This window comes from Bactrocera tryoni, chromosome 1 (genome assembly GCF_016617805.1).
Source record: "Bactrocera tryoni isolate S06 chromosome 1, CSIRO_BtryS06_freeze2, whole genome shotgun sequence".
Taxonomy (NCBI): domain Eukaryota; kingdom Metazoa; phylum Arthropoda; class Insecta; order Diptera; family Tephritidae; genus Bactrocera; species Bactrocera tryoni.
In genome coordinates, this window is record NC_052499.1 from 7419580 (window position 1) to 7445229 (window position 25650).

A 25650-nucleotide genomic window follows, 5' to 3' on the forward strand; every position below is an offset into this window, starting at 1 on the left:
CATTCTTAAACTAGACATTTATAGATAAAATTATCATTTATCAATATTTACGAACTAGTTTTAAACGTTTTCCAAACAAATCTGCATATTTTGGCTTTATTCCGATACACATGCAAATAACTGCGCGAAGGCATATGTGTCTTGTGTAAGAGATTTGAAATGAATAATGCAAAAATAATCATACACAAATGCGAGAAAAGTTAACCAGTTTGAAAAAAATGTGACAAATACGAACAAATGAAACAATCACTCGCGCATTTATCAAAAAAAAATGTCCTGTACTTGTGGGGGAGTACATATTTAATCGCACTTTGATATGTTAATGCCTGCGTGTAATGGCCTTGTAGGAAATATTTGAAATGGTGAACGCTATTTTACTACAGACTATAGGAGCCAACTTTTTTTTTAATTTTACTCAGTTATAAATTCTAAGGAGCTATAACAATTATAGAAAGCACTTGCAACAGCTTAATGCCAACTCATTTAATTTTCTATAAAACAAAAAGAACAACTGATCACTTTAAGAGCATTTTTTTCTTTTCATAACTGCAAGAATACCCATAATCTTCTTTGCCAACAACAACATTTCAGCAGGCGTCTCTTAGCCATCTACTTTACGTCACCCTAGAGGGTGTCCGTCGCGGTAAATATGTGTATGTAGGTCACCCCTCATGTGGAGTGCGTCAAATGTTTCTTTTAAAATGCGCACTCATACACGTCAGCATGAGGGTGCACGCCTACATATGTGGTGTTGCGGCTTAACACGTCGCTACGCTACTCTAATACGATGAACGAGTATATTGTGCCACAGTGACATACATATTTATGTATTTCCACTCATGAATAGGCACAGGCAAATCCACTATAAAATGCGGCCAAATGTCCTCGAGTTGATTTGGTTACATTTGCAGACATCGATTCAGGTAGACAGTGGGGCAAGTGTGGTCTTAACTGATTAAAAAAAAAATTAAAAACTGTATTTTTGTTTGGGACATAGAGTCATAAGCTTAATTTCCTTTTTTCCAATTTCTCTATGTTCACAGCTAGTTGCCGAAAGTACCAGTTTAAAAAAGTGTGTGTTTGAGAAAAACGCGTTTAAAGTTTGAGGTGTGCACTCCGAGCGCTCCGAACCTCGAGCAGTATTATTATTTTTGGGCTTTTTCGAAACCTTCCAGTGGTAAAGTGGGTTTCTACATTAATTCTAAGGGTATAAAGGAACAGAAAATGCAAAAAAAAAAATTGAAAAAGGATTACCCTGCTCACCCCTTAATTCAACACCGATTTTAAAGTAGTGTTAGTATATTTACTAAATGACCTCTTTTTGACTAACTGCATCATAAATAAAAATCTTCACTTTTTGAAGTAAATCTTCATAATCGAAATGTAAGTCTTCGAAATTCGACATATGGCTTTTCAACAAAAAATTATTGCTCAGTCCACCTTCCCTTTCAATATTATTAGTATATCAACATTTTTGAGAAACTTAAGTTATATGTTTATATGTATATTATTGTTATAAATCATATCTTTGAAAATATGTACATACATATATAGTATGATACATACTTCTTTATTTAAAAAACAGCATAATTTAAGCCTTATTTTAAGTCGTTATAATATTAGTATAACCTATTTTCTTAACATTGAGTCATAAGTAGAAAATTTCTTGGTGTTCGAAATTTTTTCGAAATCGAAAATATATTTTCGAAGTTCATCTTCGAAATCGTAGTATATGTTTTCAGATGATACATATCGTCACCTGAAATGCAAAATAACGTATCATCAAAAAATTCGAAATTAAGTGCCTTATTGATTATGATTCACTACATCAAATTGCATACATAATATTACATATGTATGTCCAACATTTTCAGGATCTGCCCTCAAATATAAACCAGTTTTAACCAATATTAGAATTTTTCCTCACTCATGTTCCATTTTATTTCGTGTTTCCTTCATGCCACTGTAAATTTTCGAAAATGTTACGTTATTTTGCATTTCAGGTGACGATATACATATGTTTGCGAAAGTCAAGTCTTCGAAAAATTATATATTTTTGAAATAACCCGGCCTTATACTATATGTTAACACTGAGTCATAAGTATGTAAAATAATTCTTCGCTTTACAAAACTAGTCTTCGAAAAAGAAGTATGTTATATGTGTTCGAAAGTCAGGTCTTCGAAAAAAATACATAATTTTGTTGTGCTTACAAATTCATCTGATTTCGAATTTAATGAATGAATTTTAAATTGAAACACCACACTGTGAGACACGCTTTCATCAACCAACCGTTGTCATCAACGCTGTTAAACGACACCAGCACTTCGAGCATCCGTCGTAGACAGAAAGCGGATTTATTTTTCACGTATGGGCGGTGTCAAAAACGAGCGATTTTAAAGATTTAGTTTTTTGATTGACAAATTAAAAACTGTCGACAAGCGATTCGAAATTGGGTAAGGCTAAAATGGTAGATAAATGACACAAGGATGCCACAATAAACAGTTTATACTTATGTGTGATATGTAGATAAGTGAAGATTTGCTTTGATTTATTTAAAGCAAGCAGCTGATAATATTTGGAAATTATAAGAGTGTTCTTTCAAACTAAATATGTTTTAAGAAACTTAAAGTATTTTTACAAACAATAATCATTTAGTTTAAACGGTCGTATAATTAAATTGTCAGCTATCACTACAACAACTTGGTACTATTTCGCTGTCCGTGACTGTGTAATATTACACGCCGCACATTCGATCAACTTTCTTTGCTTATTAAAAATCACACGATAACATTTGTCGTCGTAAATTTGAAATGAGGCAGCCACACGTGTACTTTTTAAACGAGTTTACACTACTACAGTGGTCCCAAAACACAATTTTAACAAGTTTCCGATTCTTGCTGGTTGCCTTTTTTGTTACGTTTGGTCTATAAAAAGTTTTCAACAATGGCAAATGTAATTTTTATGCTGAAACATGAGCACAACTTTCCAACTCAACTCAAGTTGTTAACTTTTTTATAACTCAATATCTCAAAAGGCATTTACGAATACAACAAAAAATCGCATACAAGACAACAGTATATCCGTAAAATGCACATACATATTTAACATAAAATACACAAGTGCAAAATATTGCTCGGCTCGTTGCGTAGCGCTGCGTAAGAATATGCCAGCAACTAAAGTATAGCAGAAAAAGGCTGAAAATTGTGTACGAATTCCTTTTGAGCCGGCTGCGTCGCGGCGCTGTAGCGGTGCCTAATGCGATAGCAAAGTTTTCCACCACATGCAGCCTCATCATTTCGCATTTAGGCTGCTTGTAGTATTTCATTACATTTGGACACCCAAGCAGATTGCGCCAATGCTGGTCCCAATGGTTGTTTCCGAAAAGGTTGCGCGCATTTCCACTTGTTATTGCTCTGTGCAAATATGCTGGTAGTGTATGCGTATGTATTAGTTTTTTTCGTTATTCACGCCAGCCATGCGTTTGTTTGCTTGTTTTCGTGGTTTGGCAATCGCAATTAAAACTGCAACATATGCGGGCGAAATTTATACAACAATACTAACAAACGTGCTCATTTACATACATACATATGTATGTATATATAATTCTAGGATAGACAAACCCAGCTGAGAAAAAGTGAATTAGAAATAATTAACATAAATGTATGCGTGAAAAAAGTCTTCTGCAAGCTGCTGGTGACTCCCCAAAAGGAGCTTTCTTTAGATTGATGGCTTTAAATGTACATACGAAGAAATAGCGAGAAGAAGCGTAAAAAATGTAGTGAATCTATTGATTGCTAATAATTGCATTACATCTATATCGGTTAGTGCATATACTATAAGCTAATAAGTTATGAATTGTAAAGTAAAATAACTCTTGTTGGTGATCTAATCTAATGCTCACAGACATAACCTCGAACCAGACAACTCTTGCTGTAAAGTTATGCAATTATATTAAGAAGATAATCGCATGTAAACTTCTCTCCTGTTCCGTCGATTGCGTTGAAACATTGGAAACATTGTTTTGAGCACATGACAATAGGATATAGAAAACCGGAATGAACGCGGGTTTCCCATTCCCATTCCTGCGATACTAACAAGAAATATATAAAATAGGGAATAACTTGACTTTGCTTGACAAAAAAAAAAAACGCTGACGTCGACATTGCTGAAATAATTTGTTGGTAGAATTCACCAAGACTACTGATTAGTTCTCTAAATTAGTCGGGCTGTGGTCTCGTTATAACTATGCCATGTAGTAACTGGGGCCTAATGAATATGTATTTAACAGTATTCATGGCATTGCATTTCTTCTGACCAGATTTCTGAATATTAACTGCAGCGGATTAGATATACTTGAACTGTAGCTAGATTATTCCAATCATCTTTATTTTAAATGACTACAAACTAGTCCACATCTAACTAGTCTCACAGTTGATCTCATACACAAAAATTCTAACAGCCATAATTTTATGAACTAATGTAGAGATAATTTTTCTGCGTAATACTTGAAAAGCGAAAATAAATCTATACAAATATACTTTTGAAAGCACCAAATATTTACGACGCGGACACCACCTGTCTTAAGCTGTCATGGTCATGCGGGTAGACGCCTGCCCCCACCACGTAACAGTGTGTAGCCATCTAATCGCAACAAGTGCAACTCATTGTATACACACATTTTAACTGTAATTTTGCAAGAAAGCGCAAAATGTCTAATTAAATTTTTAAAAATATGCCCAAGAGCAATCTGCGCTTAATTGTGATGAAAGATGTAGAAGGATGTATGAAGAAAAGGCTAGACAAAAAATCGTTATTTTCATTGCTGAAGAGGTTGAGCCTGCGGTTGTTGAAATGTTTATGGGACATCTTCTTTGGAAGAGTTATGGGTCTTAAAAACAACATCAAAATGATTGGACTAGCAGTATAAACTCTGGAAAGATGCCAACAAGAAGCACCGAACAACGTTAAAAGGGGCTGCGCCACAAATTTGCTAGGCAGACACCGCCAAGGTAGTGAGCGCTAAGTGAGGTTTACGGATTTTTAAGCCTTAAGGTTAAGTTTAGCAACCGAGCAATACGAAATAAATCCAGCCTAAGCTTCTGTTTTCAAAAAAAGACCCTCTTATTCTTATTATTAAGAAGAAAACACGAAGTTAGAGAGTAGCTGAGACGAACTGAGTTCGCAAGTAAAAGGTAACTGATAGATGGGTTAACCGTAAGCGATGACTTACAGTTCCACCATTTTCTTTTATGAGCTTTGCTGCGAAAGAGGGGTCTGTAGTTGCTTTCGTAAGATACCATTACAAAAATTAAACCAACAATGGTTACTGGTCACGTGAAATATTTTAGAAATTAGAATAAGAATCAATATTACATGAACATGGGCGTTTCTCTTGAGCATTGGTTGCACAAAATTTCTTCAAACCATGGTATCTATTTATCTCCTCACCAAAACTCGTTTATTTTTAACCGGCCCTAAAAAAATTTAAAATTAACAACCAGATGGCTGATGTAAGAGCAGAGAGATATCAGAGCATGTAAAAGCAAGGATAATGAATTACATATATTCAGCTCCATAGCCACAGCGGTAAATGAACATGTAGCACATGGCAGAATTATAAAAATTAAAATCAAATTTGGAGATTTCTCTTACGGAAAATCTGCTCGGCTAGGTTCTAGATTTAACAAAACAATGGCACAATGGCAGATGCAATTTACAAGTGCAATGAAACCGTAACAACGCAAACGAGCGCATTTCACCTAAAATGAAATTACCAAACAATACAGCGCACTCGCCTAGCAATGCCACCATCGGAATGTTGTTGTGTAATTTGGTAACAACTTGAAGTTCCAATCTGTGCTAAACGCCTCGGGGGCTGTAAAAATATATTTTTTCTGGACACTTCCCAAAAGCTAGCAACAACAAAATAACATACTTATTTACATACATTCATGTTTGTTGGGCAAAGCATCGAAAAAATGAAATTTTTAAATTGCACCCATGTGCTCATTTGCATACGGTTAGCACTGGCAACAACGCATCGGTAATAGTCATTAGGCAAGGAAATTTGCAATGGAATTGTAAATGCATTTAAAAACGAAAGTAATAAAAGGATTGACACTAAAAAAAAGCACAAGCCACAACGGTACGACGACTGAAGCTAAATGTCCGCTTACATATGCACACAAGTAAGTATTTGCATGTGTAGTTGAGTTAACTTTTTATAATGATGCAAGGAAATGCTGTAGTCTCGAACTGCTGCGGATCTAGTGCGGTTAGAACTACCACAGCCGCCGTAAGACGTGATTGAAAAGAAATGTAGAGCTTATTGCTGAATACAGGCTTTTCTAGCTCGTGCTCAGGGTTTACACCAGGAGGGGAAGAATTGCGAACATGAATGGTTTTCAGCGCCGAAATACAACGTCAGTACACATTTGCCAACAAGTACTATCCCCTATCGTTTTAATGTTGAGAAGCCAATGAACTCTTTATATTTCTATGCTCATGGGCATATATAAAGAGATCTTTTCATACAAACGCTTGATTTTAGTCGTTCAGTTTGTATGGGAGCTTTTACTCTGATGGCCCGATCTGAACAATTTGTTCGAAGGTTGTTCCGTTGACTTGAACAATAATTCGTGCTAAATTTTGGAAAGATATCTTGCCATATAAAGATAAATTTACATACAAGGCTTCATTTGGAGCGATTAGTTTGTATGACAGCTAAATGCTATGGTAGTACGATATCGGCGTGGAGGTCTTCCTCTTCCTCTGCTTCCCCCGGCGGGTACTGCGTCGAATACTTTCAGAACTGGAGTGTTTTCGTCCGTCCGGACAACATGACCTAGCCAGCGCAGCCGCTGTCTTTTAATTCGCTGAACTATGTCGATGTCGTCGTATATCTCATGCAGCTAATCGTTCCATCGAATGCGATATTCGCCGTGGCCAATGCGCAAAGGACCATAAATCTTTCGCAGAATTTTTCTCTCGAAAACTCGTAAAGTCGACTCATCGGTTGTTGTCATCGCCCAAGCCCCTGCACCATACAGCAGGACGGGAATTATGAGCGACTTATAGAGTTTGGCTTTTGTTCGTCGAGGACTTTACTTTCAATTGCCTACTCAGTCCGAAGTAGCACCTGTTGGCAAGAGCAATCCTGTGTTGGATTTCCGGGCTGACATAGTTGGTGGTGTTAATACTGGTTCCTAAATAGACGCAATTATATACAACTTCAATGTTCTGACTGTCAACAGTGACGTGAGAGCCAAGTCGCGAGTACGACGACTGTTTGTTTGATGACAGGAGATATTTCGTCTTGCCCTCGTTCACTGCCAGACCCATTTGCATTGCTTCCTTATCCAGTCTGGAGAAAGCAAAACTAACGGCGCGGGTGTTGAGGCCGATGATATCAATATCATCCATTTCATAAACTAGTTCGTGTATATGCGAACATAATTTCGGTCTCTTCGACGAAACAGCTCAACACTTAAGTTGAAACAGAAGGACATATAGTACATAGCTAAATCAACTATGCTCGTATCGCTAACCATTAATACATATATATCTTCTTCTTCTTATATATACTTACATATATATACTTAATAAAAGAAGCGACGTTTCCTTCTGGGTGTTAAAAACGTCGTAGCAAACTTAATGTACGTGGTCCAATTTAGTCCTTTGCGTTAACAGATGGCGTCCACCTGCTAAGTCCACGAGAAATAGTCATCGTTTGTATCATACGAGTATTATGCAGACCACAGATGCTTACAGCGTAGTCTTGCCAATGCGGGACAAGTGCACAAGAGATGCTCCATTGTTTCCCTGGTACCCTGCTCAAGACATTTCCTGCAGTCTCTCGATCTGTTAGCTCCATCTTGCGGGCTTGTGTACAGACAGTGACCAATTAGTATTCCCATGATATTCCTACAGTCTGTTCTATCGACTGCCAATAGGAATTTTGTGTACTTCCGATCTACCGTTTTGCAGGTTGGTAGCTCGTTTCATCTGGTTGTAATTTTTTTCACCATGCTTCTGTCGAGATCTTCGTATGGAAAATGCATGGGTTTCCCAAATTTGTTCACGTTTTCGGATGTTCACCGTACACCATTCTTGACAATCTCGTACACTATCTCATTGCACTCGACGCCTTTGTAGCTTGACACCCAGACACTTCTGGGTGATATGCAATACAAGGTTGCTGCCTTGAATGCTGTTTAGCAATCTACGTAGATGTTGATTCTGAATTGGCCTGCAGGTGCTTTAGAGACCAGCTCCGCCGCCTTCGCACTAGCAAAGACCTCAGCTTGAAATATACTGCAAAGGTCCGGCAACTTAAAAGGTTGTCTTATGCCTAACTCTGCACAGCATATTCCCGCATTAACTCCATCGTCCATTTTCGAGCCAACCGTATAGATGTTTAGAGTGTTGCACGTAGTTAACATACCTTTACCATTCTTTCCCAGTTGAAAAGTGGGATCATGTTGTCTATGTTTGCCCAACCGCCATTACCCACCGAACTATGCCCAAAGGTTCTATATGTAAATTCTCCTGCCGCCAGTAGACGTCACGCCGATTTTGCTGCGCAGTTTTCAGCGAAGTGGTTTATCGGTGGCAGGCTTAGTACCAGTTCAAGAGCCGCCGTTGGAGTTGTGCTTAAAGCTCCCGTTATGCACAGCACAGCGAGCCTCTGAACCCTTTCCATTGGCGTTCAGTACATAAAGATTTACATATAAAGATATGAAGTGAACGGTCCGGTAATAATTTTCAAAGCTATCTTTGTCGGGACAAAACTATAGCAAACAATGTGTTGTAAAAACCTTACAGATAATGCTGTTAAAAAATCCCCAAATTGAATTACTCTGCTGCTTGAAGCTGTCTAATTTGACACTGTGCTCATAATAAACCAGAATCCTGCAGATGCCACTAGTTCACGTATTCTCGACCATTCTTGTAGTTGCAACTTATAGTGGTCCACCCGCGTACTCACCTAGCTGTTTTGTAAATTTCAATCATGTTGTTTTTAATTTTCGACGCATCTCAATGTGGCATGTACTACTACTTCCGCAGGGTTAAACCAACGGTATTCCCGCGTTTACTTGTCGTGGCGGCACCGCAAGTTGCACACTTCGCTGCCAGTATTTATTCACCGTGGTGAACTTACTCCGCTTAGTAACTCAGTCGCCAAACCAGCGCTGTTGTGGAAAGTTGAAGCGTTGTTGCTGCCACAACAAGTTGACTTTCGGTATTTTCACACACTCTTTCTTGAGCACACAATTTGGTTTGTGCATTTATTATCTGCTATTTTCAGCCTTTCCCTGCATTTTTTATGCAACTCGCTTGCAAATGACCAACTACTGTAAAGCGGAAGCAATTCGGAATGAAAAAAGGTTAACACAACAAAATTTTAACAACTTTTTTCACAAGTTTCTTTCACGTGCCGTAGCGGTGTTGCGCACGAATGAGAGCTGCCAGAGTGGCGACAGGACTGCTGGTAAACAGTGTTCAAATGGTAAGCTAAAAATAATTACAGTGTGCTGTTTGGTAAATGGAAAGTAGTCTTTGGAGCGCAGAACCACGTCCTCTGCAATAATTTTCCTCAAGTAAAATTTCTTTATGACATGTCCTTTGACGCCATTTAAAAGAGGTTTATAACGGTTTCTGAAGAACATAGGATTTTTGCGAAACTAACTAAGTTCATTTCCAACGGGAACCTTTTCGAAGTCTCTGTACAACTAACGAACTATATTATAAAATCCCTCCCTTCTCTTTGTTTGCGGCTTACTCTTGCCTGAATATTAAAATGATCGCCACTATTATTATTATCGAATTCACAGAATAGTCCAGAATATTCTTAAAAAAAAGTATTTTGAAAATTTACTCTCCAATACTCAAATTATCTGCAACAAATTCGAGCTACCAAGTTTTTGTCTCATCCTAGTCTACTGTCATGAAATTGAAAAGTCCCATGCTACATTATAATCAAGCCAATTGGCGGCTAGAGGCGAAATTAAGTGGCAGACATTTTTATGAAGTTGGCTTCCGGTTAAATTTTCGTAGTAAAAGTGCATCGAACCATGTCAGCGGTGGTTTTTGCTTCGCCCGCTGTTGGAGGTGTTGCGGTTGGTAGTTAGTTAGAGTGCGCAACAGTAGCAACATCAAACCGCCAGTAAAGTTTCACGCCGAGTGCCAATACAATTTATGCACTCTACCACTTTATGCACTCACGAACTCCAGCACTCTCATGGATGCGTTCGTTTAATCGTTCGCTGCGGGTAGGCGAGTACTTGGTTATTTCACGGCGCAGATAAATTAGTTCGTTGTTTGCCGACACTTTTTTAATTTTCTGCGGAAATGTCGAGCAAGATATCTGCAGAGACTGTAGTAAAGTATAAAATGCTAATATTTTTGCATAGCAAACACTAAAAGTGCAAAACGTTAAAAGCTGACAGTGCTACAGAGTGCTACGAATATGAAAATGGGCTTCTCGGCTGAAATTTAATTGAGCCAAGCAACATAATGTCAAACACTTATTCTTAAATAAAGCCTATAAAGCTTGACAATGATTTTAAATTATAAGCGTTTTATTTCTTCTTGAAAGCCACATGAAAAAAAAACTCTTAAGTACAAACGATATTTTTTATTAATAAATCCTTATATCTAGGTCTTTAAAATAAGAGGCTGAGATTTTTCAAATCAAATTCTCACCGTACGCTAACGTGTGGCAATAACCTCAAATAATCGCGTAATTGGTAAAAATGAATGGGTGTAAACATATTTGCAATAACTCATTTCATTCATCAAAGCTTCCGCTTATTTTTCAAAATCGTTTCAGGCGTACTTCTTGCCAGCATGGCGTCATACTGTCAATCAATTGTGTCTAAAAATCCGTGTCATCACAATGCGCAACGAGACTCCTAAGCATCTCCCCACTTACACACATAGCGCTGTGTTAAACTGTTTATCAGCAGCTTCAAAATTGTAAAGCCTATCAATGACTCGTACGCCAGAATGTATTTTCACGTGTGAGAGCAGTATGAGTGAAGTGAAGAAGAGCAGGCACACAATATGCCAAATGCTTCGAAACTCGTTTCTTTACTTCTTATTATATCCTGCCTTTTCTTCTTTGTTACTTTTTGTGTGTGTGTTTTTTTCTGTTTTGCTTCAAAGCGACAGATGAGGCACACTTTCGTTGAAGATTCCGAAAAATGTTTTTAATGATCACGTAGCGTTCAAGCGATGATTGCTTATAGGCAGACACATGTGTACAAAGCTACTTATTTTATGTCCCTGGTTTTGGGGTTCTTGAAAGCCGTCGCTTTGCATTTAATGTTAATTCCCAGACGATTACGTTTGCTACTTTTTTCGCACACGCATGTATGTTTGTCCGTATATCCGATTACATATATAACGGCAAGGGGAGGTCGAAAAGTTTATGTATGTGAGAAAATTTTCGATTTTAGTACTGTCCTGAGGCATAAAACCCAAAGCGTTCAAGCGGTTTCAAGCAACAATAGCACTTTTTAATCTTCATTTAGAAGGAGATGTTGAATTTGCAAGGAAAATGTTAGTAGAGAGCGTTATGACCTAGGTCGATATTGATTGAAGCTTAGTTAACGTTGGGAAATAGCCGGCACTTCTCTGGATTTCCTTTTGTCTCACGTGATTCGTAGGAGTTCTAGAAAGGGTTTTGAGCTTACTAGATGCATCTGTATTTATTAATAAGAGTCTAATGACACTGCTCAACAAACCTGAAGGAAGGATTTGCGACTGATGTGCTTAGAGGTCTGTGGAGTATTTAAGCTGTCCCATTTATGAATTCGAGAGCCTCCAGTATCGTAGTGGCTAAATAACTGTAAACTAGTGTAACAAGTGTGCCCGCGCTATGTCTGTGTTCCATTTCGCATTTTCTTATTTACTATCCCAGTTTTGCAAAACTAAAATTAAAACATCTTGGCTGTGCTTTCTTTTGTCCTGCAAATGACTTTTTGACCTCCCCTGTATTTATATGCACCTGCTCGCACGTACTTACATATATTTATTCACAGCTGTGCTGCTTAAGGAAAAATGGTCGCAGTGATTGGAAAAATAAATAAAATACGACTGGCAATTCTTCGTAGGTATGTAAATATGCTTTGTATCGAAATGCTGTAGGTTTCATTTGAATTTTTCTTTGCAGAGACTTAAGAAGATACAAAGGCCTCTTGTATACTTGATAAATGTGTTTTTGTTTGATTAGACATATTCTTTTTTTGGAAATACATAGGTATTTATTTTAGGTTTGTTTTGTTTGTGTTGTTGTTTAAACAAAGCTATGTGCATACTTGCAGAGTTTAAGCTTCAATATATTGAATATGTATTATTTAGATTACTGTGTGCGGCGCTTACGTGTCTTACAAAACTATAAATTACTTACACATTCGATTCCAATAATATTTGTACAGAGATCATTTTGTTTTATAAAAGCAAGAAAAATTTAAAATTAAAAAAAAAAAAAAACTTTGCTGACTTCGTTCTTACGACGGCAAAGAGAAAAATCTCTAAAAACAATTCTAGCAGAAACTCTTAGCTTCACAACAAGTTGAATTGTCAATTTCCGCTTTAAGTTCTTAATTTTAGTGTTTTTTCAATCTTCTTCTTAATTGATTCTGTAAACTAAAACACTTTTGCCGGTGGCTGATAGTGGAAATTGTGCTTTACTTTACTGCTTTTCTCCGAGCTGGCCTGGCAATAAACTCTTCGAGTGGTATTAACTTAAGGGAAAAAGAAAGCCATGTACTTCGGGTAAAAACAGTCTTTTTACAGCAAATTCTTTCTCATAAAAAACATAAAATATTTTATTAGAATTTTTTATTGTTACAAACATACGCTATTAGCAAAGAAGTTCTGAAATTTTGAAAAAAAAAAAATATTTTAAACTGGGCATTGCGACGCCATTTCCGGTGACCCCTCGGAAAAAAGGTGCACCCGCATTGGCAGGATCATCTAAAGTGAAAAAATACATATTTTAGTTAAAACCTTAGCTTAGAACTTAGACTATTGAATATGAAAATCGGAATTTTGGCAGACATTTTTACAAAAGAATTAAGATTTCAGTGAAAATTAAGCATTTTTTTCAAATAGTTAAAATCGAAAAAAAATCTCTCACCCAAGTCATTCTGAATTGTATCTCAAAGACCTGTGCAAAATTTCATGTAGATCAGTTGAGTAGTTCCCGAAAAATCTTGTCAATCGACTTCAAAAACACAGTTTCAAGAAAAACGCGTTTAAAGAGCTGGCTTCGAACGCACAAGTTCTCAAGGCTGTATCTCCGAAACTATTACTCGGATCAACTTGAAAATTTAGAAAAAAAGAACGTAAACTCATTTAACCCTTTAAATAATCTAACTGTATGCTAGCCTTGTACTCACTGTTATTGAGCATTTGCTAAGCTATATCAATGACGTTCTACAACTCATACTACTTATCACTTCATCTTGAATACCCCGAAAGTCAGCTCATCTGCTGCTGTCGTCATTCAAGCTTTTACACTCTATATTTGAGTTTTGTATGAAGAGTTACTTTTCTTTGTCGAAAGATAATTTTTGTCCTAATTTTAGCACTTAAAACTAAGTTTGATATTTCAAGGCGGAAATTATTTCCACCTCACTATCCTTAACGTAGCAATTGTTATACGCTATCCCAACTTTGTCTCTATTATGTTTTGTTGCATCTATTTTGTTCCTGCTGCAATCACCGAATGAATTCAGGATTTCAACAGATTTTCCCTGATAGTTCTCTCCAGCTTTTTAATAAAGAAATAACCCATAAACCAGTTTTGGCTGATGTCCTTTTAGATTCGGAAGATTTGTGAATTATTACTCCTATTTAGCACTGTCCTATAGATGCCCAAGAATGATGCGAGTTCACAGCTGTGGGCAAGTGTGTAGAGCAGTGCCCAATTGCAAATAATTCCATTGGCTAATGTTTACTTTCAATAACAAAAGCAAACACTCTAATACATTATTTTATTTATATTATTTTTTCAGAGATTTTCACAAGTCCGCGCAACTTACTAAACTATTAGTTACAGGCGACAGCGAGAGCCGAAACAAATTCGTCATAATTTTTTTTTTTTGTTCTTATGAACAGAAATTGTAATGTTTTTACCTTTTACACCTCCAAGCCGCAAGTGTACCACCTTCTTCAGTATTTTCTTCAAAGAGAAAATGTTTATTTCTTAAGGTCATATCCTGCATTAGAGGGGCACCCTTTAGAGGAAAGCGTTAGCCTGAATACAGTTCTCAATTCTCAAAACTAGTCTATTATTTTAATATTTGCATATCTTTGAAGAATCCTCTAGTATCTACACTTAATTTATTCGCAGGTATATTTAAATATACCTACTATAATATCCACAGCAGGTATGGCGCTCGTTGTTTAATACCATACCAAATCGCCGAAGTTGCACAAATGATATTTTCTTTGTTGCTGAATTAAGTCAACTCATGTTTATGGCGTTCTCGCTATTTCGAGTGGCTAGCATTTTCTATTTCAACTTACCTAATTCTCCTGGTCGGTATTTCACAGCAAAATTGTGCATGTTGACTTAACACACCCACGCGTCGTTCAGTTGTTGACGAGACAGCGATGTTGATGCCACTAAAGCTGAAATGTCGTTGGCGGGATAAGTCCTTGCAGGATCATCTAGAGTGAAAAATAAGTGGCCGAAGAACAAAAAGAATAATTAGATCTTTGGCGAACATTTTTACAAAAAATTAAAATTTTAGTGAAAATTTCGCAATATTTTTTCTTCAAATAGTTCTAATCGAAAAAAATCCTTCGTCCAAGTCCTTAAAAATTATATCTCAAGGACCTGTGTAAAATTTCATTAAGATCAATTGAGTGGTTCTCGAGAAATCTTACCAACCAACTTTAGCTCTCCGAAACTATTACTCGGATCAACTTGAAAATTTTGGGCAATATTGACATAATATGTATATTGAATATTATTGAGATATTGAATAAACCCATGTAACCCCTTAAGGGAATACTCTCATGTGAACGCATACATTTTACCACTTTTTAGGAAATTTTTTTTATGCGACAACAAAATTCAATCATTTTATTTTTCGTTTTTTACATTTATAATATATTTTTTTTTTTAATCAAAGTAGTCCCCAACAAAAAAAAGTAGTTCACTGGTAACTATAAATGAGTAGAAGAACATTTGTAAATTTTAAAGCAATCGGTTGAATACTTTTTTTTTGGAACATGACAGTTTCAGAATGATTCGATAAAAATGCGTTTAAAGTTTCAAGAGAAGAATTTTCGTGTCATGGCGCCTAGTAGACAGTCGCTTACGAAACGTCAGCGACTATGAGCTGTAACTTATCAAATACTAGGTATTAATTTAGGTCTGAATTTTTCACAGCATGTTTTCAATAGGTTTTACTGTCAAAATATAAAAAAACTCGATTTTTCAAAGTGATTACATGAGAATACCCCCTTAAAGACAATAGAGATAACTCATATGAAAATTCTTATTTAACAAAGTAATGAAAATATTATCCTAGGTTCCTTAAATTAGTGCGCTTACCGTCACAGTTTGCTCATGCTGAGCAAAGGCTTAATGCAGGATAAACAGAAAATAGATAATGAAATAACAGAAAAACGCTGTTTATACCAATCCAATCTTTATCCAGCTATTGTGATAGACCTTTCTGTAGCGAGCATATGACCACGCTTGATAAATATCAAAATCTTCCACAAAATGGTTTTGGATGATTATAAGATGAAGCTCTTCAGAATTGCGGATCATTTCAAGATTAAAAAGGAACATGCTGAACATTTTGTCACAGACAGAGCTATGAATAAAATCTGCATTGAAATTGAGATGTCCACCAAAAAACTAATTTTGTGCGAATGAAAAGTACTCGGCGAGTGTCAAATTTATTGTGAAGCAAAGGATCTCGAGATCAATATAATCGGGGTATATTTCCTCCCTTAGCAACACAAAATCAACTTTTCAGGTATTAAAAATAAAGTTGCCAGAAGCCTGAAGAAGTTGAGTTGAAGTACACACATAATACTGTCATCTGCTCGATTGTTTGTTGACATTAGCAGAGCAGGTAGCGACTAAGGATAAGATACCCTTTCCTAATTACGGTTTTTGTTATTGTTTTTGGCCTTGAAACTGAATATAGGAATTCCCCAACCATAACGACATTATAATCGATACATTTAGTTTGAACAAAGGAGAAGCTATTTAGACGCAGGTAGTTAAATTAGGTTTGTAAATTTTCAGGCGAAAAACCACAAGTTGCACATTTCCATTGTTAATGAATTAATGCCTCATTAATATTGTATTTTTATTTTATGTGTTAAAGAAGTCTTTGAATTTTTATACTCTCGCAACAAAGTTGCTAAGGAGAGTATTATAGTTTTGTTCACATAACGGTTGTTTGTAAGTCCTAAAACTAAAAGAGTCAGATATGGGGTTATATATACCAAAGTGATCAGGATGACGAGTAGAGTTGAAATCCGGATGTCTGTCTGTCCGTCCGTCCGTGCAAGCTGTAACTTGAGTAAAAACTGAGATATCATGATGAAACTTGGTACACGTATTTCTTGGCTCCATAAGTTGGTTAAGTTCGAAGTTCGGCCCACTGCCACGCCTACAAAATGGCGAACACCGAAAACGTATAAAGTGTCATAACCAAGCCATAAATAAAGATATTAAAATGAAATTTGGCACAAAGGATCACATTAGGGAGGGGCATATTTGAACGTAATTTTTTTGGAAAAGTGGGCGTGGTCCCGCCCCTTACTAAGTTTTTTGTACATATCTCGGAAACTACTATCGCTATGTCAACCAAAGTCTACAGAGTCGTTTTCTTCAGGCATTTCCATATACAGTTCAAAAATGGAAGAAATCGGATAATAACCACGCCCACCTCCCATACAAAGGTTATGTTGAAAATCACTAAAAGTGCGTTAACCGACTAACAAAAAACGTCAGAAACACTAACTTTTACGGAAGAAATGTCAGAAGGAAGCTGCACCCAGGCTTTTTTTAAAAATTGAAAATAGGCGTGGCGTCGCCCACTTATGGACCAAAACCATATCTCAGAAACTACTCTACCGATTTCAATGAAATTCGGTATATAATATTTTCTTAACACCCTGCTGACATGTACAAAATATGGTTCATAATCGGTTCAAAACCACGCCTTCCTCCAATATAACGCTATTTTGAATTCCATCTGATACCTTTTCTGTATAATATATACATTAGGAACCAATGATGTTAGCGGAATAAAACTTTACACAAATACGGTATTTGAAAAATATGTAAATGACGGATAATGAAATCTCGATTATCACTTTATCGTGCGAGAGTATAAAATGTTCGGTAACACCCGAGTTTAACCCTTCCTTACTTGTTTTTCATATACTATCTTATATATTGGTTGATTTGTCTATAATATCAGGCATAAGGAGTGCTAAACCGATCTTCTCCATTTTTAATGGCACGAGAGGAGGCCCCCACTTCATCTTATTAAGTTTTCTCCCAACTTTTTGGGTATAAAGTCAGACAGAACCAAATTCGGTATCAGCGAGCTAAAAAAGGTATATTCCAATTTTTGCCATTCATAGACGAAAGTTGGCACATATTAAAAGTACAACATATTTCGAGTACATTTTATTTCATTAGCATTAAAAACCAGATACAATTTAATATAGCATTATATGCTTAGTTGACGTGACTGTATTTCGTCCGATTTTGCCCATCTTTGTAAAAAAACAAAATTCAGGAGAATTTTAAGCACCAAACTCGATTCAAATGGGTTCAGTAATTGTTCAGATATGAGATTCCACATAAAAGTAGGCGATGTGTTCACTATTTTTTAATCACCCTAAGCTCAAAACAAAGTTAATTATATTCTTATAGATTTCCAAAAATCAATCTTCCTGAGGTTCTCTAAAACTTTTGAATCCTTAAAATTCAATGAAATTTCTACCTAACTAAAGCAATGAAAAAATATGGCATTGAAAAATCAAAACACTTACCACACATACCTGTGAGCTGCGCGTATAAATACGACTAGACAATCTCAATGAGGTCAGTAACAAATCATACGTCAGAACAACAAAAACTTAGAAGTATTCGCAAATACATTTGATATACCGAAAATGATGCATACAATGGAAGAAGACATAGTAGCAACCATCATCAACAATTTGGGTGATTCTAATGTTCAGCAGCTGGTCAATTACATAATAACAGATCAGGATGATATCGTACAGTGCTTCAAACTGGAGGGAGCGCTCAAAGCTGAAATTGATGCAGAATTCAAACGAATGGAAACGGAAAAGTTAGACTTCGAGTATGAAGGGGATGACGAAGATGCAATGAGCACATCGAGCGGTTATTGCTCAGGTGCTGCGAGCAACACAGATTATTACGATTCGGAGGAAAGAATGAGATTCTCCTTTCCTACATTTTATATGGATGAAAAGAGCCAATCCAGGGGTATTTCGATGTGCTCATCAAACTCATCGCTTGCTGCGAGTGAGTTGTCTTTGCAGGAGGTGAACCAAAGCATTATGGACAATGCTAAGTTTATACAAAAGCAAATGCAGCAGCTCAGCATAAGGCATAAACAATTGAAGAATATACCGTAATTGTTCAAAAAGACGCTCTTACGAGAGAGTAATAGCTTATACTTAGTATTTTAATTTAGAAAGTTGTGAACTGAAAGTTGATTACTTTTAAGAGTTGTTGAAAAGCAAATAAAATATTTAACTATTCATTGTATACATATAATTCTGTTTATTTTTTATTTTTATTATATATACATATATTATTTTTTTTACACAACAGTTTTTCAATCCAAACTTCAGGCATGCAAAAGGTGCACAGTTCGGTATCTGTAACAAACGAACTGCTAACTCTTTTGTCTTCACCATTTTATATAGTACATAGGTCTATAAGAGATCCAGCATTCTACATTGGATCAATCGTTATATTTAAAATGTTAATTTTTGCCAAAGAGAACTTTACTTCGCAACTGCAATCTCCATTTAAGGCACTTCTTCTGGCGTGGTGCCAATTGGAGATTCAAAACGAAGCCAGGTCTTTCTCCACGCGGATGCTAATCTAACGCTGGGCCAGCATCGGTACTTGTGCGGTTGCAAAAGCCTTCTGGCCCAGGATAGATCGCAGGAGATCTAATGATCTCTTAGCCCTCTGTAAGGCTAACCTCTCATTATTAGTGAGACTCTTAACAGGCCAATGTCCTATTGGCTTACATGCGGTAAGAATGGGTATCTTACCGGATGCTGACTGTAGAAGCTGTTTGGAAGAGGAAGCGTCTGTGTAACTATGTATTGGCTACAAAGCGCTTCGCCAATCTGTAAGTCCGAACACGGGAGTTCTTTTTCAATGGCATCACAATGGACTACATTATTAGTCTACGTGTGATCTTTGATCAGCCATCTAACCTAACCTAACCAGGTTGTTCTCCAACTGGTCCTTCCAACGGAGTGGAGGTCTTCCTCTGCTTTCCCGGCGCGTACTGCGTCGAATACTTTCAGAGCAGGAGTGTTTTCGTCCATTCGGACAACATGACCTAGCCAGCGTAGCCGCTGTCTTTTAATTCGCTGAACTATGTCAATGTCGTCGTATATCTCATACAGATCATCATTCCTTCGAATACGATATTCGCACTTGCCAATTGACCATAAATCTTCGGCAGAACCTTTCTTTCATCAGATGCTGTCATCGTCCATGCCTCTGCACAATAGGTATAGCAAAACGGGAATAATGAGTGACTAATAGAGTTTGGTCTTTGTTCGTCGAGAGAGGACTTTACTTCTCAGTTCGTAGTAGCATCTGTTGGCAAGAGCTATTTCGCGTTAGATTTCGAGGCTGATATATTTTTTTTTGATGTTAAAACTTGTACCAAGATAGACGAAATTATCAACGACTTCGAAGTTATGATTGTCAACAGTGACGTGGGACATCGTACCAGCTGTTCTTTTGCCTTTTCCGAAAACCAATGGTTGCGTTTGAAGCTGTACACTAGAAGCTTGAAATGCTGTCCTATAGTTCCCTTATACCGAGTTGCTGATGAGTACTCTCAGAGAGAGAGTAGAAAATCGTTAAGCTGTCTGTTGTGATTGCAGCTTCTCGACGTCGAGCTTTTATAACTTGTTGTTAGGCTTTTAAAACAAAAATCAGATTCAATAAATAAAAAGATATTGAAAAAAAACTTTCTTTGTGTTTTTTGACTATTGTTTGCTATTTAGAGACGGGTGCATATCTTGGCTGCAACAATATAATTCTCCGAGTCGATATTAGGACCTCGGAGCGTACGCACGTCCAAAAACTGGAGACGTGTCTTCCGTCTATCATAACATGATCGATCTGGTTGGTGCTTTTCGATCCGGAGACAGACACGTAACTAGATGAATTTTCTTATGATGGAATCTAGTACTACAGATAGCCATATTTCGGGCCGCGGTGATGGCGATCAGCCTCAACCCATTTGGCGATCATGCAGACTGAATTCACCGACCGTTGTGTCAAAGATATCTTTTTTGACCACCCTGGCGTTAAAGTAGCCAAGCACGATTTTGACACCATAGCAGCTCTCATAGATGCGCTCGGCAATGGAGTCTCTTTCCCACCACGATTCCCACACCGAATTTGCGCTCCTTTATATGACCACTGTATTATGTACTACATACAATAACTGTTTTTTCCTTTTCATTGGTCGGGGTTTTTTACATCGCGGATCTCAAGCCCAGCGCACAACTCTGGGGAGGGATGATTCGCCTATTCGCTTTAGCTCGCCCTCAAACGTATGTTCTTTGGCTATTCAAAGGATACTTGGTCTACGACCGGAAGTCGTGAACTGCTTGAGTCATATGTGATAAAGAATCGGTTTTGGCCAAACCCAAGTGAATGGCGCTCAGAGAACTTTCCTCACTTGCGTGAACTTCAACACAGCTTCATCCATCCTTCTCTATACTGCAGCTGCAAAAAATGTATAATATACATAAGCATACATAATATTATAGGCATATGTATGTGTAAATGACAAAATTCAATAAATTATGACTTACTTTACACTTTTGATGGCCAAACATAATTATAACGACAGTGAGATCCATGCCAAATGCAGTGCATTTTGACATTGCACATGTATTTATACTTAAGTAATTCATATGTTGCTTTATGTGCAAGCATTTGCATTCATTACAAGTAATTAAAGGTCCGAAAGTGAGTAAATATTCCAGATTCGTAGAATAGTCATAATAAGCGTAATTTATATCGTATAAATCATTTTAAAAGCGATGTTTGCTTTAAGCCCTTGCGTGCGCACGCGTTGGAATAAAATAATAATAATAATTATTATATGCGATAAATAAATAATATGCAATGCAAAGGCATATCTGCCATAAATACATACAATTGCATATTTTTATGAAGTTACGTAACAGAATGTGCGCTTACAACTGTATAAAGCGTAATGCAATGTGAAAGAATGACTTTAAACAAGCATGCAGTGCCAGTAGGAAAAATACGAACAAATTCTGTATATGAGCAATTCAATTTTTTTGGATGGGAATAAGTTGATGAGTTGATTTTTGTTGATAATTTCATTAAATTTACGTTTAAAATAAAATTTATAAAAAATGTTGATTATTGATTTCCAAAAATGGAAATTTATTTAAAGAATTATTTTTAAATTTCTGTTATACAAATTTCGACCACTAATCCTTTCTAGTTGTCTACTGCAACTTATATAGAAATATTTGCAATCTGGTATTATTAAGCTAGCAAGTTTTGACTAACTTTAACTACCATGAAATCTTTGAATAGAAGCTTTGAGTTCCTTTTTCCTACAGGCACAGTACGCAAAAAACACGAAAACCGCACATATCTATGCCTATATACATGGTAACCCGTATGTCTACAGCACGTGACTCGCAGCAACGTGTAAATAATCGTAAAATATTACAGATTCTATAGGCCGGACAGCTGCCAAAGGACCTTATGACAATTTATACAGAAAATATTTCGATTTATTGCAGTTGGTGGTTTTCATGGCTGTGGCTTATGCGGCGCTTAATATTGACAAAATACCAAATGACAACGCTTTACAATGGTATTCGACGTTAATTGGTTACCACTAAAACAATTTTTTGATCCCATTGACGCGCAGTCATACCCTTAATGCGCGTGATCAGCGGCTAACCAACAGTGTTGGTGACTCAGACTCAGATGACGATAGTAAATTTCATTAATTGCTGGCAGCTGCCTTTTAATCCAGTTGCAGCACTCTCTGTAGAGGGGACACTCATTGCAGACGTTAGTGTCGGGCAAGCCATGGCGTATGAGTAACCTTTTGTTTAACACAAATCGTTACAAGCACGCCATTCGATCAAGTTTGTTTATCTTATACGGAGCTGAGCTAAACTTAAAATATTAATTCACGAGAAACATTGCTTAAAATTTTTATTTAATATTATTTTCTAATATTAATACTAATTCAATACATACATATATAGAGAATGTGTATACAAATTGAATATTCAAATTAATACTTTACAATATTACAACACAATTTACAGTACAAACATTTGTAATACATTTAGCTATTCAAAAAGCGAATTAATTAAATTATGCATTTATGAAGCATGCAAACAATCAAATATTATCAAACGATAAAATTTCAATTTTTCACATTTCAAGTGAACTTTCCACCTCAAGCACTTCATGCCAATCAAATACTGCACTTCGCCAAAAAATTTGAAAATTACAAACATGCTAAACTTGTATAAAAAATTAACAATTTCAAATGAAGCGCCTAAAAAACCTTCAAACATTTTAAAATTGATATATTGTCCACTATAATGGAAGTTGGTGTTGAAGCATATATGTATGTATTATTTATTAGTAAAAGTTTTCATTATTTTCAATAAATTTTTATATTTTGAGTATTAAATATGCCGTTAGATGAACCAGTCACATCACTCTTCCAAGAATCGGCCTGTGACTTCTACTTTCGCGTGTTTATTGAAATTTCAGAAAACCAGGTTTGGCTAATGAGTTAGCTGGGCGTTGATTTTATTTAAATTTCGTCGACAAAAATCTCCCTTTCGGTACTCAAACGAAGCTTTTTGGTGTCAGAATCAAAATCTCTATTTTGATAATTCCTCAATGTTGTCAGTCAGATGAATTTTGTATAAAATTTATTTCACATTTTTGAGGTTATCATCGTTAGCAGAAATAGATAAGAAATAAAAATTATTATAAATCTCCTCTTTCAAATTAACTCCTCGAATAATTGCCAGAAATATTAACGATAAATATTACCAAATGAATATATATCATAAAGAAGAGGACCACCGGCATGGTTTAGCAAAACTTTTTTAAATCTTCGAAATATTTGAATGTTAGGTTAGGTAAATAGACGCATATTCGTGAGACCACGAATAGTCCTACTTGAACTGCTAGAGACGCTTATCCGTTGTGATGTCCAGAACACCCAAATACGGATCAAAAAGACCGCCATAAGCGCTTAAAAACAGAGCTTGAGCTGGCTAATATCTACTCCTGCCGATTCGCCGGGTTCGTAGAAATTATGGTGCTTCAACCTTAGTCTGGCGAAAGTGGGACAGTGAGGAGGAGTTTCCACCATATCTTCCTCCCTGCTACTGTGACAAGTTGAACCTCTAAACTCTTTAGCCTCATCACGTGAGTGCCAATGGGACAATGTTCAGTTAGCACACCTATCAAACTCCATGGCCCGTTTTCTTTCCATTCTCGACTAAAAGGCTTTATCAACCCCAACTTTGAGACTTCCCGACAACCCTTCCCTTGAGCTTCGATCCATCCGTAAGAAAGCTCACTGCGCCTCTTCTCCAGCAAGCCCGCCCCAGCCACATAACCCTGAGAGATATGTGCGCGGTAAAAATGCCGCTAGGAGTGAACTCCGCGGCAAAGTGGTCGAAGTAAAAAGGGATGCAATCGAATTGCGAGACAATATCGCGATATCCACTCTGGGTCTCTTAAGTGGCGTCTGATAGCAACCTTCCCAGCAATGCATTGCCGGCCATGTCGACGGATGTTATGTGTAGAATGGCATTAAGTGTCATCGAAGATGTTTAGGTAACATAGTGCACCGCTGATGCCAATAACAACCGTTCCAGCTGTTTGGCGTTACTTTTGTTTGTAGAATTATCAATGTTACGATTCTAGATCAACGAACTATAACGTGCTCGAATCCATGTACGAAATGATGTTTTAAAAAGATAGACAAGAAATGGACACACTCGTCTCAATATTTGCAGCCTGTCAATGAGACGGAACTCTGTTGATCTTTTGCGGGGTATATGACTGAACTAGAGACAAACTTGGACGGCTGCAAAATCCTTCTGAATCAAAAAAAAACGCCAAAGCACCATTTAAAAATTTGTCTCTGCAGGAATATTATTATATAGTCTCTTTTTGCTGAGTTTTTACTCCATACCTTCACTCGAAATTATTGTAAACAAAATGGTAAGTGTAATGGACATTTACAGTACTCGACAATTGATTTTGATTTAAGTCAAACTTGAGTTGCTCACTCCGCATTTATGAGTACTTCTTGGCTAAGTATATACTATGAAGTGAGCTGCATTAACTGCAATGGGCAGCATTCTTCAACTTGATCTAGGTGTATATACTTTCATACATAGTATATGTGTACCCTAGGAAGTCCGTTAATAACAATAAAATCAATGTACAAGCAGCATTAAATTCACCAAGAAATTTCAACAATGCCAATTGACGGGTGCGTCAGTTAAAAATAGTTGAAAATAGTAAAAAAAAAAATAGTTGGACAAATCTGCTTACTCAGGCAGAATTCAAATTGTTAGTCCTTCCAAGTGGCATCAATCGCGTATCGAAGGCAGCAAATCGCACAGTGACGCGTTTGCATGCGAAAAGTGGGTTTAAAGCTTTTATATTTTTTCGAGCATTTAGAAATGTTCACATTACTTCGTGAAAATAAACTTTTAGTGATTTAAGCATTAAGTTAATTTTTTTGTGAGCAAATGAACAGCGAAAACGATTATTATGCTTTTTTCAACAAATATTCTTGCAACCAATAAAAACCTACTACTGTACTTGTCAGCGACGATTCTTTGAAGTCAGCTTTTTGCTGGTCAAGTCAAGTGGTAAATATGACAAATTTTCGAGACAGAGAAAAATAAAATAACAAAGAAATTGAGAAAAAGTTGGAAAATACGCAAAGCATATGGAAAACATGAAATGAATACGAACATGCCAAAATGTCAGCTGCTGTTGCAAAATAATGCATAAAATAACATAAAAGTCAGTATTCATTTTGCTGATGCCACCCACCCGTCCGTTACTTTTGTTGGTAAAATATTTTCACTGTTTTTTATTTGTGTTTGTCACCAACAGCTACAACAGCCAGCGAAGGCAACTCCCCAATGAAAGCTTCATGCGATCTTGTACAGACATGCATAAATATGTTTTTGTATTGTTATATGCACTCCTGTCGGAGTCGATATTTATGTATATGGTGAGCAAAATTCTCTGCGGATTTCTTGTTTACTTTTTGTATGTGTTAAGTGTTTATTAATACTGACTT